General features: G+C 50.5%; 1 long non-coding RNA gene across 1 annotated transcript; it reads left to right on the forward strand.

The window, feature by feature from the left end:
- Positions 1-1,559: 1,559 nt before the first annotated feature.
- Positions 1,560-15,235, forward strand: LOC129048909 (uncharacterized). Its single transcript, XR_008511593.1, has 2 exons — positions 1,560-1,678; positions 12,915-15,235. It is a non-coding gene; the product is annotated as an uncharacterized LOC129048909 (long non-coding RNA).
- The last annotated feature ends 4,118 nt before the right edge of the window (positions 15,236-19,353 follow it).

A 19,353-nucleotide genomic window follows, 5' to 3' on the forward strand; every position in this document is an offset into this window, starting at 1 on the left:
TTAGTAGAGATGGGGTTTCACCATGTTGGCCAGACTGGTCTCGAATTCTTGACCTCAGGTGATCCACTTGTCTTGGCTTCCCAAAGTGCTGAGATTTGTCCCTCATTGCAAACTTCTGAGCTAGGCATTTCTCCATTTGTTTATTTACTTATTTTATTTTATTTATTTATTTTTTTGAGACAGTCTCACTCTGTCACCCAGGCTGGAGTGCAATGGCATGGTCTCGGCTCACTGCAACCTCCGCCTCCCAGGTTCAAGCTATTCTCCCACCTCAGCCTCTCAAGTAGCTGAGACTACAGGCACGTGCCACCACACCTGGCTAATTTTTGTATTTTTAGTAGAGATGGGGTTTCGCCATGTTGGCCAGGCTGGTCTCAAACTCCTGACCTCGGGTGATCCACCTGCCTCGGCCTCCCAAAGTGCTGGGATTACAGGCGTGAGCTACCAAGCCCAGCCTTTTTTTTTTTTTTTTTTAAGACAGAATCTCACTCTGTCTCCCAGGCTGGAGTGTGCAGTGGTACAATCTTGGCTCACTGCAACCTCCGCCTTCTGGGTTCAACGATTCTCTTGCCTCAACCTCCCAAGTAGCTGAGTAGCTGGGATTACAGGCACGTGGCACCGCACCTGGCTAATTTTTGTATTTTTAGCAGAGACGGGGGTTTCACCATGTTGGCCAGGCTGGTCTCGAACTCCTGACCTTAGGTGATCCACCTGTCTCGGCCTCCCAAAGTGCTGGGATTACAGGTGTGAGCCACTGCGCCCAGCCTGAAATTCCTTATTTTATCTTAAAAAAATCATACAAGTTTGCATCCTTCTCTTTAATATGTGGGGATTTCCCTCCCCTTTCTTAAAACATCTTCCCTTCAGTCTTCTACGTGAGTGGATGTTCTGAGAAGATACACCCGGGTTATGTCCTGAGGCTGTGGACATCTCATGCCCCACGGTGACCTCCAGGCCCTTTAAGCCCCAGGCCCTGGGCCACCTGGTCTGGCTGGGGAGAAGTTCAGGGATGGCCGAGGTTGATGGTTGAGGGCCTGCCAGCTGTCAGGGCCTGGGGCTGGCCCCATCTCTGCTCCAAACTCTGCTGCCTCTCCCTCTCGTCTTGGCTCCCAGATGTTCGTCCATCCAGCTCCAAGTGTCCCGCTAGGAGTTCTCAGGACACCCCTCCCTTTGTCCACTGAGGGTCCTTGGTTCAGAGGGGGCACTGCCTGTCTTCTCTCTTCATCCCTGTCTGCTGGGCAGCCTGACCACGAGACCCAGCGCTTTCTGTGCCAATTAAGAGGAAACTGAGGCCAAGTGGAGAGGTGCCGGCCCGGGGAGTGCAGCGAGGAGGGCTGTTGGGTGTCCAGGGGCGGGTGTCTCTGGGTAGATGGGGGTACCTAGGCCTGAAGAGAGATCTGGGCACTGGCCAGGAAGGGCAGGAGGAAGGAGGGAAGGCCGCGGGGCACCCGGGGGCTGCTGCCTGGCAGGTCCCCGTGCCCAGGCAAGGGAAGTTTCTTATTTCTCCTGCTCCGACTTCCCCCTTTGATTTATTATAGCCATGAAATGCTCTGCTCTCTTCTCTTTTCCTTGCTGTCCCCGGGGCTGGAGGAGCACGGGCCTCCCCGGGAGTGGGCTTCAGCCTCCCTGGACTCCTGTCTCCTTCCAAGGGCTGGGCCTGGGGGACCAGAAGCAAGAGGTGAGTGATGGCCGGCAGGGTGGGTGGGGCAGGACCCCCAGGGACCAGCACGGTCCCGGTTGGGAGGGGCTGGGGCCCGGCAGAGGGTGTGGAGGTGTGGACCTGGCAGCAGGCGGCTCCCGGGGGTCTCGGGGGATGGCGGGCTCTGGGCCAACGGCCTCAGTGAGGACTGCCAGGGTCTGAAGGTTAGGCACAGAATTCCCGGACGCCAAACACTAGGTCAGAGAAATGGCTTCTCTGTGACCCCTGACCCCACATTCTGATTTAAGGGTGGCCAAAGTAGGCCTGGCCCCGGCTGGCCTGGGGATTGAGCTGACAGCCCAGAAGAAGGCTGAGGCCTGAGGCCTGGGGGACTCTGGGCTCCTCCAGGCTGCAGCTGGACATCCCCCTGAGGCCTGACCCAGGCTGGCGAGGGTCGGAGGCTGTGTCCGGCTCCTCGTTAAGCCTGGTGGCCGGAGTGTTTCTCCGGGCCGCTGTGTGGTGCCTGTGGTAATGGGCTGTTGGCGTTTTGCAATGGGCCGGGGGTGGGGAGGCGGCACACACATGCTTCCTGTGGTGACTGGGCGCTTCCTGTTTTCTCAGGCGCCGGCCTTGCTGCTGCCGATGTGGAAACAGGGGCAGCTGCAGCTCGGGCGGCTCCAGGCTGGGTGCCCTGACCCTGCCCAGAGGGGCCTACGTGGGCCCAGCACCCCCAGGCCCCAGACCCAAGCAGTAGTGGCCCGAGTTTTCCCCCACAGCAGGCCACCATCCCTCCCTTCCCTAACAGCTTCCGCCAAGAGGAAGGGGCCAGGCCGGTGGTCTCGGAGGTCAGAGGTCCAGGGGTGACAGCGCTAGGCGGGGAGTCAGGGCACGTGGCTCTGGTCTCAGCTCTGCGCTCGCCAGGCGCCACCGCCATCTCTCCCGCTCCAGGCCCGCCTTCCTCTTTCCTGCAGTACCTCGGCATCCATGGTCTAAAACCCCTCGTCCATTCCCACCCCGGTTCTCACATTCGTTGGGCTTTGCATCCCAAGAGCCAAAGCTTTGGGGACAGCACTGAGGCTGGGGCCTTGGAGGTGGAACCTGGTGTAGGCCTTGGCAGAGAGGGGAACAGGCGAGGCCGGTGGGGGTTCCACACTGGAGCAAGGCTTGGAGGTGGGAGGAGCAGGCCCACGTTTGGCAGACAGGGTGCTGATGGAATCTGGGGCGGCAGAGGCCACGCTGATCTGGGAGGACTAGGCTTTTAGGAGGGTTTATTCCTGCAAACCTTGGGAAAGGGCCTGACACCCCCTCGCACGCTTCCTCAGAAAGAAGACACGGTCATTTGCAGGGTGGGGCAGGGCCAGCCCTTCCTAGCTGCCGAGGAGGTGGATGCTGGTGTGGGGTGACGTGGGCGCTTCAGGAAAGACCCACGCCTCTCCCACCTGCCAGCCTGCCTGGGGTCAGGCTTTCTGTGTCTGAACTGTCCTTTCCCCGAATCTGTTGTGTTTTGTTTTTAAGCTGATATTGCAAGAAGGGGAGGGGAGATGACTTTGCTTCTGGTCAAGTTTGCTGACAGCATCTGACCTTGGGAGGAAGAGGCTCTTTGCAAGAAGGCCGAGCCCTGTGCCCCCTGGTAGTGGCCAGTCCACCGGCTGGGCTCAACCATCCCTTTGGTCCAGGAGGTTCAAGACGCTGGCTCCACAAGAAGCTCCCCTAAAACCCAAGTCCCGCCCATCACATCACAGTCCCAGCCAAAGAGGCCTTGGAGAACCCAAGACCCCTTGACTCAGCCTGAGGGGCCATCAGGGCAGCCTGGCCCTCACTGTCCTGTTCTCTGCCTTGGTGTTTCAGGCCAGCCTGAGTGCTGAGTTGGCGGCTCAGCAGCTGCTCTGGCCACGGAGGCCCAGTTATAAATAAGCCCAGGGTGGCCGAGTCATCATGTTCTGAAGCTCCCCCAGCCCAGCTGCATTACCTCAGTGACCACAGGTTGGGACTGCTCAGAACTGGGCCCCCAGAACCCACCGACCCAGGCAAAGGCTGGCTGGGTTGCGGGCATCCTGGGGTCCCCCAATCCAGGGCTTGAGCATCTGTAGCTCCTTAGACCTGGGCTTCCCTGGACACAGGCCACAGAAGGGACAGGCCCATCCTGCCCCACGGAGCCGACAGCTATTTACAAACCGAAACCGGGAGAAGCGAAGTGGCTGCGGCCAAAGTGGCTCCAGGCCCCCAGCCCCCACCCCCACTCCATCCCCAGCAGCCCATCCCCCTCTCCCCTTGGCTTCCTCTTTCCTTCCCTGCACAGCTCCCCCACCTCCCACTGCCTGGCCAGCCCACTCTGGATTGACCTGCAAGCACCCCGTGGTGTCCCCCAACCCCACCTCTGCCTGGGGCTCCCCCTCTTCTCTTCACCCCAGGACCCCATCAGTCTGAGCTCCTGGGAGCAGGCCCCCTCCCACCAGGCCCGGCCCGGCCCACCCTGCACTACACAAGGCCCATTCCCACAGTTCTCAGTTCCCCTTCATGCTTGGAAACACTCCAACCCCGATGGTCGCCTCCATGCCACCGGTCCCTGCCTGAGGGCAGCTTCTCAGGATGCCCTTGACCTTCAAGCAGACACGAGAGGGCCCAGAAATCTGGGGTGCTGTGGTGGAGCTGGAGCAGCTGAGGCCTTCAGGGGGCACGTTTCTGGACAGGAAGCCCCGGCCATCATTCTCAGCCATCCAAGTTGGGTTTTGACCCCCTTGTCAGGCTGGCGTGGGTCATAGGCCTTCACCAGGCACAGACTTGAGCTGGGACAGATGGACGCTGGGCCCGAGCCTAACACTGCTTAGGAGCTGGCTGGCGGGATGGTACTGCCACAGCCCCCAGGGAGAGACCAGACTACACAATAGTCACTGCAGCTAACAGGCAGTCTCCCTCACGTCGGTACAGAAGTTTACAGTTACATCCGTTAGTTTACTCTGTCCTCAGAACAAGCCTATTCCATTTTCTCCATCATAAAGTGGAAACTGAGGGCAGGACACAGTAGCTCATGCTTGTAGTCATGCATTTTGAGAGGTCAAGGCAGGAGGATCACTTGAGCCCAGGAGTTGGAGGTCAGCCTGGGCCACAGAGTGAGACCCCAACTCTACAAAAAAAAAAAAAAAAAAAAAAAAAATAGTCCAGCATGGTGGCGCATGCCTATAGTGCCAGCTACTGGGGAGGCTGAGGTGGGAGGATTACTTGCGCCTGGGAGCTCGGGGCTGTAGTGAGTTATGATCACACATCACTGCACTCCAGCCTGGGCAACAGAGTGAGACCCTGTCCAAGGTCAGGCAGCTACAAAGTGTCTGGAGATTCTAGATTTCACTGGGGAAATCTAGAACCTAGTGTCCTTCTCTCTTCCTCTGACTGCTCCTTGCTTCATCTTGTACCTTCATCTCCCTCCTGGGAGGGCAGACGTTTTCTAGCGCTGTGACCAGGGCAGGAGCAGGGCTGGCCTGAAGCTCAAGGGGGAAGCAGGGCATAGACCATAGCACCACCTGTTACCTTCCCTGGCTGGCCATCACCGCTCAGTGGCCCCTGCCGTCTCCCCCTGCCCTGCCCTGCCCCAGGGGAGGGATCTTCCTGCCATGTTCCTTCCCTTCTGACCAGTCCCAGCTGAGGAGGAGCCCCGCCTGAGCCCCGCTCTCCTGCACCAGCTGGCTGACTGAGCACCCCCTGACCTCTCTGGGCCCCAAATTCCTCTTCCGTGAAATTGTCATTCCACAAATACAGAGCGCCTACTTGGTGCTGGCCCTGTGCTGGGCACAAGCTGTTTCTACAGCTGGGATACAGCCCCTGCGCTTGTGGAACCCATAGTCCTATGGGGAAGGCAGATAACTTACAAAATCCTGTGAGCTCCAAGAGGGAAACCAAGGCAGTGGGACTCAGAGGAGCTATAAGTGTTGCCTGGGGTGGGGAGAAATGTTACTTGGATGGGCCTTGAAGGACAGAAACGAGTTTGCCAGCAAAAGCAGAGTGGATAGGCTCCATGCTGAGTCACAGCCCTGTGCCTTGGCTCTTGCATTTCCTCTGGTCTGAAGTGCCTTTCTTTGGTCTGGGCCTGGTGAACTCCTATTCATCCATCAGGGCCCATGGACACACCATAGCACAATCAGGCCTGGCCTGGCCTGGTGGCTCCTCATCTCCTTCTTCCCGCCCAAGGCCTGAGCAGACCTGGACGCCAGGCCTCCTTTGTCACAATACCCTCACCAACCCCACCCAGGCTGGTGTCTGCTCCCTAGCTCCAGCCCCCGCCGTCCCCTGCTCCGAAAAGCACCGTTTCCCTTTTCTGGGTGACCACACGCCATGCACAGGGAATTTCCATCATAGCCTGCGGAGCCTCTGATTCACTCGGGCCCCTCACGCAGTTAACTCCTTCCAGGCCCAGGCCTCCTGCTCCTTCACCCTGGGCTGCCCCCTACCCCTAGCTGGGACCCCTGGGCATCCCTGCACTGTTCTTGGGCCCGAGTCTCAAAGCTGAATTCAGCTCCTCACTCACTGGCCCCTCAGGGCCCACCCTCCCTTGTTAGTCCCAAGGGCTCAAGGCACACACTCAGGCAGCCTTGGGCTGAGAGCACAGGCTTGGGAGGAATTCAAGCCTGGGTGCAAATCCTGATTTTGGCCCTTCTTCCTGGAGCAGATGTAAGCGTCCACTCTGAGCCCCATTTCTCATCTGTAAAATGGATAACCCTATTGTAAAGATCTCATGTGCTGGGCCCATGGCAGGAGCTGTCATGATTAGTTTCCTTGTCTTTTCAAAGGGCCCGCTCATCCTATCACAGAGCTAGGCCCTTTTTCCCAGGCTGGCTTTTCCTCCTAAGAGCTGGTTTCTCAGACAGGGAGAGTGACAGCAAAATGCAGCCCGGGGGCCCCAGGCAGGTGGGGAATCATCCAGGGGCAGAGGCTAAGATGCCGCTGCCTCAGGGCCTCCTCTGCCAGCTTCCAGAGCGTCTCTCTGCATTTCTGTTTCTCCGAGTCGGCGGTGGAGAGGCCCAGGGTGGGAGCTTGGAGGGCTGAGGACAGGGCTGAACTTGCTCCCTGTGGTGGGATGCAGGACCTGTCACATACGGATAGCCACATGCTACCTCATCTAGTTCATGCAATCCCGCGAGGTATGTTCTATTAATGTTCCCATTTTGCAGATGAGGACACTGAGGCTCTGAGAAGTGAGTGACTCTCCCATCAGCCACATAGTGAATGAGGAGCGAGGATAGGATTCTAGTAGGGGTCTCTGAAGCCACATTCCTAACCTCTGCATTTGTGGAGGTCAATGGAGGAAACGTGCATTTATTGAACTCCTACTGTATACCAAGCAAAGGCTTTCACAGACCATCTCTTTCAGTCCTCAGGACAATGCTGGGAAGTGTTGACTGCTCTGTAAAATTGGAGCATCTGAGCTCTGCAGAGGGGAAGGAACTCACCCAAAGGCCACACAGCCAATCCGTAGGGAAAGACTCAGGGGAACCTAGAGACCAGGGCATGGTGGAGGGGGCTCCACAAAGGAAGGGTCTGGGGTGGGGAGGCAGCTCCTGTCCTCAGTGAGCGAGCAGGGGGGTGTGGTGCTGCCCGTGGTGAGCAGAAGGAAGTCGCTGTGGGTGGCGGTGGGTTTGAGGTGCCGAAGCCTGAGTGATGTGGCCGGGAGGTGAGCGCCCCATCTGTAGAGCTGGTCAGCAGGGACAAGGGTGTGGGGGGCTGGCCAGGATTTGGGCCTCAGAGGAGGTCTAGCTGCCCCTGGCCACTGGGGCTGGGGCAGAGTGGGACGAGAGACTGAGGCAGAGCTGGGGAGTGGTGGGGGGAAACTAGAGGGAAGGGGGTCTTGGGTGGCAGCCTGGAGGAGGCAAGCCCTTGAAAGAGAGAGATCTGAGGGTGTGGAAGTGGGTGGGCTTGTGCACAAAAGCTGGGGAGACTGAGAAAGGTTCTGGGAATGTTGAGCGGTGTCCTCTGGCTGGAGGTGGAGGTGGGGCTGGCCACTTGGGCTGGGGACGGGCAGAAAGGCTGGCCGGACTCTGGGCGTTGGAGGTTCCCGCACAGGCCTCAGAAGTTTCGGCTTCAGCTTGAGGACAGGCGAGAGCTCAGGAAGACTTTTAGGTGGGGAAATATCCATGAGAGAACCTCAAGATAGGGACAGCCGCGGAGGCACAGGCCTGAGGGGCCCTGAGAACCACAATCACCTCCTGCCCTGCTCCCGGCTGTGTGCCCTTGGCCGTGCCCCTCACCTCCGGGAACTGCACTTCCGTCATCTGCAAAATGGCACTGACAAGGCCTGCCTCATAGGGTTACATGAGGGAGGGGTGAGTTAGTGCCCAGAAGGGGCACCCTCCAGTGCTTGCCTGTCACCACCCACAAGCACTGGAGCACTGCCATGGTGCAGAGCTGGGGTCTAGGTCTCAGGTGGACCTGGGCGGAAGCCTCACCTACACCCTGGATTGACCAAGCCACGCTGTGCCAAGTCACGGCCACTTCTGAGCCTCAGTCTCCTCATCTGTACCATGGCACCAGCTTCAGGTTCGAATAAGAGAGGACACACCCTGCGACACACTCCATGTTTCCTGGAGTCAAAGCCAAATTCCATACCATGGCCTGACCTGACTGGCCCTGTCTGAGCTTCTGCCACTGGCTATGCCCCCATAGGCCTCCTTGCCATCTCTGGCTCACGCTCCTGCCTGGGGCATTGGCACTGACTAGTCCCTCTGCCCGGAATTATTCTCCCAGACATCTGCTTGGCTCGCTCCCTCACTTGCTTCCAGGGTTTGCTGGATGCATCTCTCTTGGTGAAGCCTGCCCTGCCCACTCTCATGAATGCTGCAAACTGTCCCCACCCACTCCATCCCCTACTGCAAGCCCCTTACCCAGCTGCGTGCCCTTGTTCCTATGGCGAGTGTCACCTTCCAACATGCAATGGAACACTAGCTATCATGAGTTCATCATGGGTCTTGCCCTGCTGAAGAGCAGGCCCATGAGGGCAGGGATGAAGGGCCCTGCCTGTTTGGGCTGCCTGGCATGCAGAGGCCCCGAGTCAATCATTGTTGAAGGCTTTTAATGCACCAAAGAGCCAGCCCAGTGCTGTCAGCAAAACTTGGGGAGCTCGGAGGGGCCCAGGTGACCCTGGCTGGGGCCCAAGGAGCCTCTCCCTGTGTCTCAACCGTGAGAGGAAGTTGCAAGACTGCCATTTCTGTCCACAGGCTCAGCTCTTTTTGGTCAACTTTCCCAGCTCTTGGTCTGAGGCCTGTGTGTTCTCACATGCCCTGTCACACCCTATGGGGACAGGTTGCTAGGAAAGTGGGTGGGGGGACATTTCCTCATTTTCTAGCTCGTTTGGGCCAAGGCTGAGAGATCTATGAGGTCAGGGGTCGTGCTCCCCTCTGTGGACTCAGCTTTGAGGACACCTGCTCAAGTTTCCTGTTGCCCGCCTGCCTTGTGATTGCATTAGCACCCGGCCTGCCCCTATTGTCAACCCAGCCAGCAGGGGCAAAGGGCCACACTGCCCTAGGCCTGCCCAGCCTCCCTGTCACTCCGCAAGGCCCAGCCCCTGCAGGGTCTCCCACTTGTCTAGTAGGCTGGGAGGCTGCACTGTCTAGCAGGACTGGTAGGATAGTGAATAGGTATAACTTTTATTTTTATTATTATTTATTTACTTATTTTTGAGACAGAGTTTCACTCTTGTCACCCAGGCTGGAATGCAGTGGCGCCATCTTGGCTCACTGCAACCTCTGCCTCCCAGGTTCAAGTGATTCTCCTGCCTCAGCTTCCTGAGTAGCTGGGACTACAGGTGCGCACCACCACACCCAGCTAATTTTTGTATTTTTAGTGGAGACGGGGTTTTACCATGTTGGCCAGGCTGGTCTCAAACTCCTGACCTCAGGAGATCCACTCGCCTCTGGGAGTGCTGGAATTACAGGCGTGAGCCATCATGCCTGGCTGATACAACTTTTGTTAAGGGCAATGTGACAATATCTGTTTCCAGTCTTATTTTTTTTTTAAGACAGGGTCTTGTTCTGTCACCCAGGCTGCAGTGCAGTGGCATGATCATGGTTCATTGCACCTCATCCTCCAGGGCTCAACCAATCCTCCCATTTCAGCCTCCTGAGTAGCTGGCACCACAGGCACACACCACCACCACCACCACACCAAGCTAATTTTGAAAATTTTTTTAGAGATGGGGTCTCCCTATGTTGCCCAGACTGGTCTCAAACTCCTGGGTTCAAGTGATTCTCCCACTTTGGCCTCTCAAAGTGTTGGGATTACAGGCGTGAGCCACTGCACCTGCCTTGTCTGTCTATCCATCATCTGTCTCAAAATTAACAATGCACAGAGGGCACAGTGGCTCACACGTGTAATCTCAGCACTTTGGGAGGCCAAGGCAGGAGGATGGCTGGAGGGCAGGAGTTCGAGACACCCTGGGCAGCAGAGGGAGACTCTATCTCTAAAAACTAAATACAGGCCAGGCGTGGTGGCTCATGCCTGTAATCCCAGCACTTTGGGAGGCCAAGGTGGGTGGATCGCCTGAGCCCAGGGGTTTGAGACCCAGCCTTGGCAACATGGCAAAACTCCTGTCTCTACTAAAAATACAAAAAACATTAGCTGGGCATGGTGGCGTGCACCCGTAATCCCAGCTACTCAGGAGGTTGAGGCAGGAGAATTGCTTGAACCCAGAAGGTGGAGGCTGCAGTGAGCCAAGATTACTCCACTGCACTCCAGCCTGGGTGACAGGGCAAGACTCCATCTCAATAAAATAAAATAAAATAAAATACATAAATACATACATAAAAATTAAAAAATGAAAAATGCACTGCCCTTTGACCTGGCAATTCAACTTTTAGGAATCTCTCCTAGACATCCTCCCTCCTGCACATATGTAATTTAGCATATGTTATTGATTGCTGCATTATTTGTAATAGCAAAAGACTCGAAACAAATGTCCATCAATAAGTGGTTAAAGCTACTTGGGGGGCTGAGGTGGGAGGATCGCCTGAGCCCAGGAGGTCGAGGCTGCAGTCAGCCATGATAGAACCACTACACTCCAGCTGTGTGTGCAGAACGAGACCCTGTCTCAAAAATATATACATACTGATAAGAGACTGGTTAAATAACAATGGAATGCTGGGTGCGGTGGCTCACACCTGTATTCCCAGCACTTTGGGAGGCCAAGGCAGGCAGATCACTGGAGGTCAGGAGTTTGAGACCAGCCCGGCCAACATGGTGAAACCCTGTCTCTACCAAAAATACAAAAATTAGCTGGGAGTGGTTGCCCATGTCTGTAATCCCAGCTACTGGAGAGGCTGAGGCAGGATAATTGCTTGAACCCAGGAGGTGGAGGTTGCAGTGAGCCGAGATCATGCCACTGCACTCCAGCCTGGGTGACAAAGCAAGACTCCATCTCAAAAAGATAAGTAAATAAATAACACTGAAATACTACCCAGCAATGAAAATGGACCATAGCGACACACAATAACATGGTGGGGAAAAGAAGAAAGACCCAAAAGGATATTTACACTATGATTTTTTTAATATACAGATTAAAACCTGTTAAAATAAAAACTGAACTATAAGGGAAAGCAAGAGAAAAAGCAAGAGGCCTGTGCGTTGGCTCATGCCTGTAATTCCAGAATTTTGGGAGGCTGAGGCGGGCAAATCATGAGGTCAGGAGTTTGAGACCAGCCTGGCCAACATGGTGAAACCCTGTCTCTACTAAAGATACAAACAATTAGCCGGGTGTGGTGGCACACGGCTGTAATCCCAGCTACACAGGAGGGTGAGGCAGGAGAATCGCTTGAACCTGGGAGGCAGAGGTTGCAGTGAGCCAAGATCGTGCCATTGCACTCCAGCCTGGGCGACAGGGTGAGACTCCGTCGGAAAAAAAATAAATAAATAAAAATTAAAAGAAAAGCAAGTAGAAAATTACTGAAAAAGTTAGGACAGTGTTACTTCTAGAGGGAAGTAGGGGACATTTGGGGATTCTTCTGGGGTTCTGGCAATGTTTTTTTTTGTTGTTTTGTTTTGTTTTGTTTTGAGATGGAGTCTTGCCCTGTCGCCCAGGCTGGAGTGCAGTGGCGCGATCTCGGCTCACTGCAACCTCTTCCTCCCAGGTTCACGCCATTCTCCTGCCTCAGCCTCCCAAGTAGCTGGGACTACAGGCGCCCGCCACCACGCCCAGCTAATTTTTTTTGTATTTTTAGTACAGACGGGGTTTCACCGTGTTAGCCAGGATGGTCTCGATCTCCTGACTTGGTGATCTGCCCACCTCAGCCTCCCAAAGTGCTGGGATTACAGGCGTGAGCCACTGCACCCGGCTGCTGTATAATTATTCTTTAAACTGCACATAAATATTGTATTTACTCTTCTAAATGAACGATGTCTCTCATGACTTAAAAATATCCTAGTAAATCCAAATAGTGGAATATTATATGGCCATTAAAAAGACACTACAGTCAACAATAATTTATAGTGTATTTAAAAATAAAAGAGTATGATTGGAATGTTGGTAACACAAGGAAATGAAAAATGCTTGAGGTGGTGGATACCCCATTTACTGATGTGATTATTACACAATTTATGCCTGTATCAAAATATCTCATGTACCCCATAAATAAACACACCTACTATGTACCCACAAAAACTAAAAATGGAAAAAACTCAAAAGGACAAGACAGTTCTGCATGGGTGTGACATGGATATTGGGGAAAAAAAACAAGGGAACTACAATATGTTTAATGTACCCCCTCTGTGTAAAAATTTTTTTCTTTCCTTTTTTTTGAGACGGAGTCTCGCTCTGTCGCCCAGGCTGGAGTGCAGTGGCGCGATCTCCGCTCACTGCAAGCTCCGCCTCCCAGGTTCACGCCATTCTCCTGCCTCAGCCTCCTGAGTAGCTGGGACTACAGGCGCCCGCCACCACGCCCGGCTAATTTTTTATATGTTTTTTCAGTAGAGATGGAGTTTCACCGTGTTAGCCAGGATGGTCTCGATCTCCTGACTTGGTGATCTGCCCACCTCAGCCTCCCAAAGTGCTGGGATTACAGGCGTGAGCCACCGCGCCCGGCCTCCTCTGTGTAAAATTTTTAAAAATATATCTGCTACACACTGTGTAGACGATTTCTAGACCAAAACACAAGATCAGGCAACAGGTGGGCTAGTCTGTGGAAGGGGGACTGGGCAGTTGTTTACCTTTTTGTACCTTTTGAATTTCATACCATGTGCACATGTTATCTATTCAAAAAATAAAATAATTAAAAATGATGTTTTTGTTTTTGTTTTTCAGTCCCCAGAGCGTCCAGGATTTTTGGTTTCAAACCAATTTCCTGCTGACCAGAATGAAATGGAGCCACATTCCAGCACCATGCACCTGCTGATGTCCTGCAAGTCAGGGACCTTCTCTGCCCCTCTTTTGCTCCGCTGCAGGAGGGGGAAGTTGGGAATGTGCTCCTCTGGAGTCCCATCACCTCCAGCCAGCCACTGTCCCTGTCTCCCCAAAACCTCCTCGTTGTCCCTCCTCTGTCCTCCTCCTCCTCCATCTGCCTTCGCCCTGCTCTCCTCATTTTCACCTGAGGTTCATGCTGCTTCCTCACCTCTTGTCCTGTTTCTCCCTTCTCTCTGCTCCCTCCTTTGATCTTGCTATTTTGTTTCTCTTTCCCTTCCTCTCTTCTCCTCCCTCCCCTTCCTCCCTGCTCCCTGCCTCAGCTTCTCAGTCTCTCTCCATTCTTCCTCTAGCTTCCTTCCCTCCCCAGAAGACCCAGCCCTTCCTAGAGCCCCAGAAGCCAGGGTTCATGCCCCAGCTCTCTACCCGCACATGCTGTGCAACCCTGGGCCAGTCACTGGTCTGTTGGGCCTCAGTTCAACAGATGGCTGTCTTGGCGATGTGAGATCATAGGGTGGAAGCACCCAGAATGGTGCCAGGCACTCAAAAATTTTTTTCTTTTCCTTTTTAAGGAACTACTAACCGTGAGGTTATGGATTACCAAACCCTTCCTGTTCTTGGAATCTGGGTCCTACTATTCCCAAGAATTTGAATTACCACGGGTCCCTGGGGATGTAAGGGGATGAGGCTTCTGGTGTACTTTGGGAGGGGGAGGAATGGGAAGAGGAGTTGGCAGGACACTCTAGCATTGCCCAGAGGGCAGAGGACATTCAGCCTATTTCCAGAGGTTATTGACCCTGGATCTCTTTTATGGACTTCCTCACCCAGGCCCCTTGAGCTTGGCCATACTTGAGGCAATGGCATATCTTCCTTCTCCTGGAGCCCCTTGAATCTTAGGCCTCGGGAACACACAGCCTACCTGGTTTCTTGGCTGTACCCACGGAGAAGAGCCCCCATACTCCTCACTTACGACCAGCAAAGACTCCACAGCCATCCCTGCACACGACTCAGGCTCCTTGGCTTGGCACTCAAGGCTCTTTGCCTTCCTGTCCTGCTTTGCTTCCAGCTGCAAAGATGGTGGCTCCCTGTTTTCCTCTTCGTTTCCTTTGCTTAAGTTGATTCTCAGCCAGACATGCTTTCCCCCTGCACGCTTCCCTAAGCCATCCTATCTGGGACCCTGACCCAATCAATGGTTCCCTAATGCACCTTTGAGACCAAGTGTACCTGGCACCTCCTCTCTTGCCCCACTATCTGCTCACATGACCGTCTGCAGGCCTGTGAGCTGCTGGAGGCTCCGCGTGTGCCTCATTGATGTCTATCCCCCTTACTAGGCCCAGACCATGGAAGACGCTCAATAAAAAGTAAGTGATTAAATGACAACCTCTATGGAAAAGAGTATGGAGATTTCTCAAAGAACTAAAAACAGAACTACCTTTTGGTCAGGTGCAGTGGCTCACACCTATAATCCCAACATTTGGGAAGGCTGAGGCAGGCGGATTGCTTGAGCCCAGGAGTTCAAGATCAGCCTGGGCAACATGGTGAAACCCTATCTCTACAAAAAATACAGAAAATTAGATGAGACTACAGGGGGCACACACCCGTAGTACCAGCTACTCCAGAGGCTGAGGCAGGAGGATCACTTGAGCCCAGGAGGTCCAGGCTGCAGTGGGCCAAGATCACGCCATTGCACTCCAGCCTCAGTGATAAAGTGACATTCTGTCTCAAAAGAAAAAGAACTGGCCAAGCGTGGTGGCTCACACCTGTAATCCCAGCACTTTGGGAGGCCGAGGCAGGTGGATCACAGGAGATCAGGAGTTCGAGACTAGCCTGGCCAACAACGATGAAAGCCCATCTCTACTAAAAATACAATAATTAGCTGGGCGTGGTGGCGGGCGCCTGTAATCCCAGCTACTCAGGAGGCTGAGGCAGGAGAATCACTTGAACCCAGGAAGCGAAGTGGCCAAGATTGTGCCACTGCACTCCAGCCTGGGCGACAAGAGCGAAACTCAGTCTCAAAAGAAAAAGAGAGAAAAGAAGAAAGAAAAAGAACTATCATTTGATCCAGCAATCTCACTGAGTATCTAACCAAAGGAAAAGAAATCACCATACCAAAAAGATACTGCATTTGTATGTTTATCACAGCACTATTCATAACAGCAAAGATACAGAATCAACCTAAGTGTCCATCAACGCATGAGTGAATAAATAAAATGTTCTATTGTGTGTGTGTGTGTATATATATATATATAATGAAATACTATTCAGCCATAAAAAAGAATGAAATTATGTCTTTGCAGCAACATGGATGGAATTGGAGGCCATTATCATAAGCTAAACAACGCAGAAACAGAAAATCAAATCCTGCCTGTCCTCATGTATAAGTAGGAGCTAAATAATGTGTACACATGGACAGAGAATGTGGAATGACAGACACTGGAGGCTTGCAAGGGTGGGAGAGTGGGGAGGCACGGTGAGGGATGAGAAATTACTTAAAGGGCACAATGTACACTATTCTGGTGATGGATAAACTGAAAGCCTAGACTTCTCCATTATGCAATATATCCATGGAACAAAACTGCACTTGTACCCCTTACATTTAAACAAAAAAGTGATTAAATGAATGAATGAATAAATAAGCATATAAACAAACCAAAGCAAGACAATAACACACACATGAGTGAATGAATGAACACATCAAGCAGGGCCTAGATCTTGTGGAGTGGATAACCTTACACCCCACTGCACACTGCACCCAGTCAGCTGGGGCTTGGCCTTCTTGATGGGGAAGTGGGAACAAGGATGGAACTGATGCCAAGCCAACCTGTCCCTCCCCTCCTTTTGGGGAGAAGCCTTGGTCAGGTTCCTAGGGAGCCCTGAGGACCTGTGGCCTGGAGCCTTTGGAGAGTCCCAAGTGCAGATACAAAAAGTCAGTGAAGGTGGAAGTCAAGTAGATCTAATGGTGAACCCAGAGCTGTGAAATTCTGGTGTTTGCTGCTAATGAAAAAACACTTGTGGCCTGGGAATCCACTGGCAAGAAGGCAGGCCTGTCTTAGTGGAGTGGGAATTTAAAGCAAGGGGTTAGATTATACAGGGGAGGACACTGAATGCTCAAAATTCCTTCCCAGCAGAGGGGACTCACCAGAGATCACTGGGCCAGAAAAACAAAAACAAACAAACAAAAAAAACCCAAAAATGCCTCTACTCATCCCTCCACCCCCCAGAAAAGATCAGGAACTCTCTGAAGGCAGGGGTCTTGTATAATACTTCTTTGTTTTCCCAGCGCTCAGCTTAGAGCCTGGAACTCAACATTGGGAAGATGCATGGATGGATGGATAAGTGGATAGACAGATAGATGAATGAGTGGACGGATGGATAGGTGAATGAATGGATAGATGGATGGGTAGATGAGTGGATTGGTGGATGGGTGGATTAGTGAATCGGTAGATGTGTGGATGAGTGGATGGATGGATGGATGAATGGATGGATGGATAGATAAGTGGATGGGTGGATTGGTGGATGGCCAGATGAATGAGTGGATGGATGGATAGGTGGATGAGTGGATGGATGAACGGGTAGATGGCTGGATTGGTGGACAGCTGGATGAGTAAATAGGTAGATGGGTAGATGGGTGGATAGGTGGATGAATGGATGGATGGACGAATGGATGGCTGGATGGATGAGTGATACCAAAAAGATACTGCATTTGTATGTTTATCATAGCACTATTCATAATAGCAAAGATACAGAATCAACCTAAGTGTCCATCAACGGAAGAGTGAATAAATAACATGTTATATTGTGTATATATATAGTATATATAGTGTATATAGAGTATATATAGTGTATATATATAGTATATATAGTATATATAGAGTATATATAGTGTATATATAGTATATATAGTATATATAGAGTATATATAGTATATATAGAGTATATATAGTATATATAGAGTATATATAGTATATATATAGTATATATAGTATATATATAGTATATATATAGTATATATAGTATATATATAGTATATATAGTATATATATAGTATATATATACTATATATATACTATATATATAGTATATATAGTATATATAGTGTATATATAGTATATATAGTATATATAGTGTATATATAGTATAGTATATATAGTGTATATAGTGTATATATAGTATATATAGTATATATAGTGTATATATAGTATATACACACTATATATATACTATATATACTATATATAGTATATATACACACTATATATACAGCATATATAGTATATATACACACTATATATACAGTATATATAGTATATATACTGTATATATAGTATATATAGTATATATACACACTATATATACTATATATATTATATATAGTATATACACTATATAGTGTATATATAGTATATATACTATATAGTGTATATATAGTATATATACACTATATAGTGTATATATAGTATATATACACTATATAGTGTATATATATAGTATATATACTATATAGTGTATATATATAGTATATATACTATATATTGTATATATATAGTGTATATATAAGTATATATAGTGTATATATATAGTATATATATGGTGTATATATAGTATATATATAGTATATATATTGTATATATAGTATATATATAGTATATATATATTGTATATATTGTATATATAGTATATATATAGTATATATATATTGTATATATAGTATATATATAGTATATATATTGTATATATAGTATATATATAGTATATATATTGTATATATAGTATATATATTGTATATATACTATATATACAATATATATATAGTATATATATTGTATATATATAGTGTATATATATAGTATATATATAGTATATATACAGTGTATATATATAGTATATATATTGTATATATATATAGTGTATATATAGTATATATATTGTATATATATATAGTGTATATATATAGTATATATATTGTATATATATAGTGTATATATATAGTATATATATTGTATATATATATAGTGTGTATATATATATAATGAAATACTATTCAGCCATAAAAAAGAATGAAATTATGTCTTTGCAGCAACATGGATGGAATTGGAGGCCATTATCATAAGCGAAACAACGCAGAAACAGAAAGTCAAATACTGCCTGTTCTCATGGGGCTCCTGAAAACCAAAGCTGATAGGTGAATGGATGGATAGGTGGATGAATAGATGGGTGGAATGGTAGGTGGGTGGATTGGCAGATGGGTGGATGAGTGGACTGGTGGATGGATGGATGAATGAATGAAGGGGTAGGTGGATGATGGATGGGTTGATGGACAGATGAGTGGATGGGTAGATGGGTGGATGAGTGGATGGGTGGATGGATGGACAGGTGGATGAATGGATGAGCAGATTCATAGATGGATAAACAGATGGAATTATGGACTGATGGATTGATAGCAGGTGGACGGGCTGATTAATGGACATATAGATGGTTAGATAGACAAATAGATAAACAGATGGGTGAGTGGATGAACTGACTGATAGATGAATGAACAAACAAACGGACAGTTGGATAAATGGACAAATAAGTGAATGCATGGTAGGCTTGATGAATGGATAGCTGGATGGACAAATAAACAGACAAATAGATGCATGGGAAAACAGATAAATGGTGGATAGGCAAGAAAGGTTTGTAAACTAGGAAGGTTAGATTGATATTCAGGCATTGCCAAGGAATGGGGAAACTGAGAAATCTGGGCTGGAAACAGAGCCCTAGGGATTTGAATGTGGTAATCAAGAAGCTGGGAGGGGAGGGTATAAGAACCCAGGACCATCTTCTGGTGGTAGGGAAGCTCATGTGAACAGATTCAGAGGGAAGGAAGAAAGCAGCACTATGCTGAAGACCCTACCCCTGAGCCCAGCCTCAGCCTAGGGATAGCCTAGGCAGTGGGGGTGCAGGGCCACAGGAAGAGCCAGGCCTGATAGCCTGCTAGATCAGAGCCCTCACCCAGCAAGGCTGAATCCAGAAAGTGGAGGCCCCAAGAGGCCACCCCTTCCAGCTCTGACCCCAACGAGGTGACTGTTGGCTACATAGGGATCTCAAAAGAAGCAGGCATTTGTTGGGTTAGAACAAAAGCCTCCCAGTGGTGTGGCGGAGCTACACGTTCTCCCTCCCATCCTCCCTCCCCAGCTTAGCCCCCAGAGTCATCCCTCTCAGTCCCAGCTTCCTCTGGGCAGGGGGCCTGGACCCCATGGCTTCCCAGGCCAGCCCTTTGAGCACCACCTGCCCCAGCCGGCCAGAGACTTCCTGTATGTAGCGCAAGAGATTTATGCAAACGGGTTGGGGCGGTGATGTCACC

Source organism: Pongo abelii, chromosome 9, assembly GCF_028885655.2.
Source record: "Pongo abelii isolate AG06213 chromosome 9, NHGRI_mPonAbe1-v2.0_pri, whole genome shotgun sequence".
NCBI classification, from domain to species: Eukaryota; Metazoa; Chordata; class Mammalia; order Primates; family Hominidae; genus Pongo; species Pongo abelii.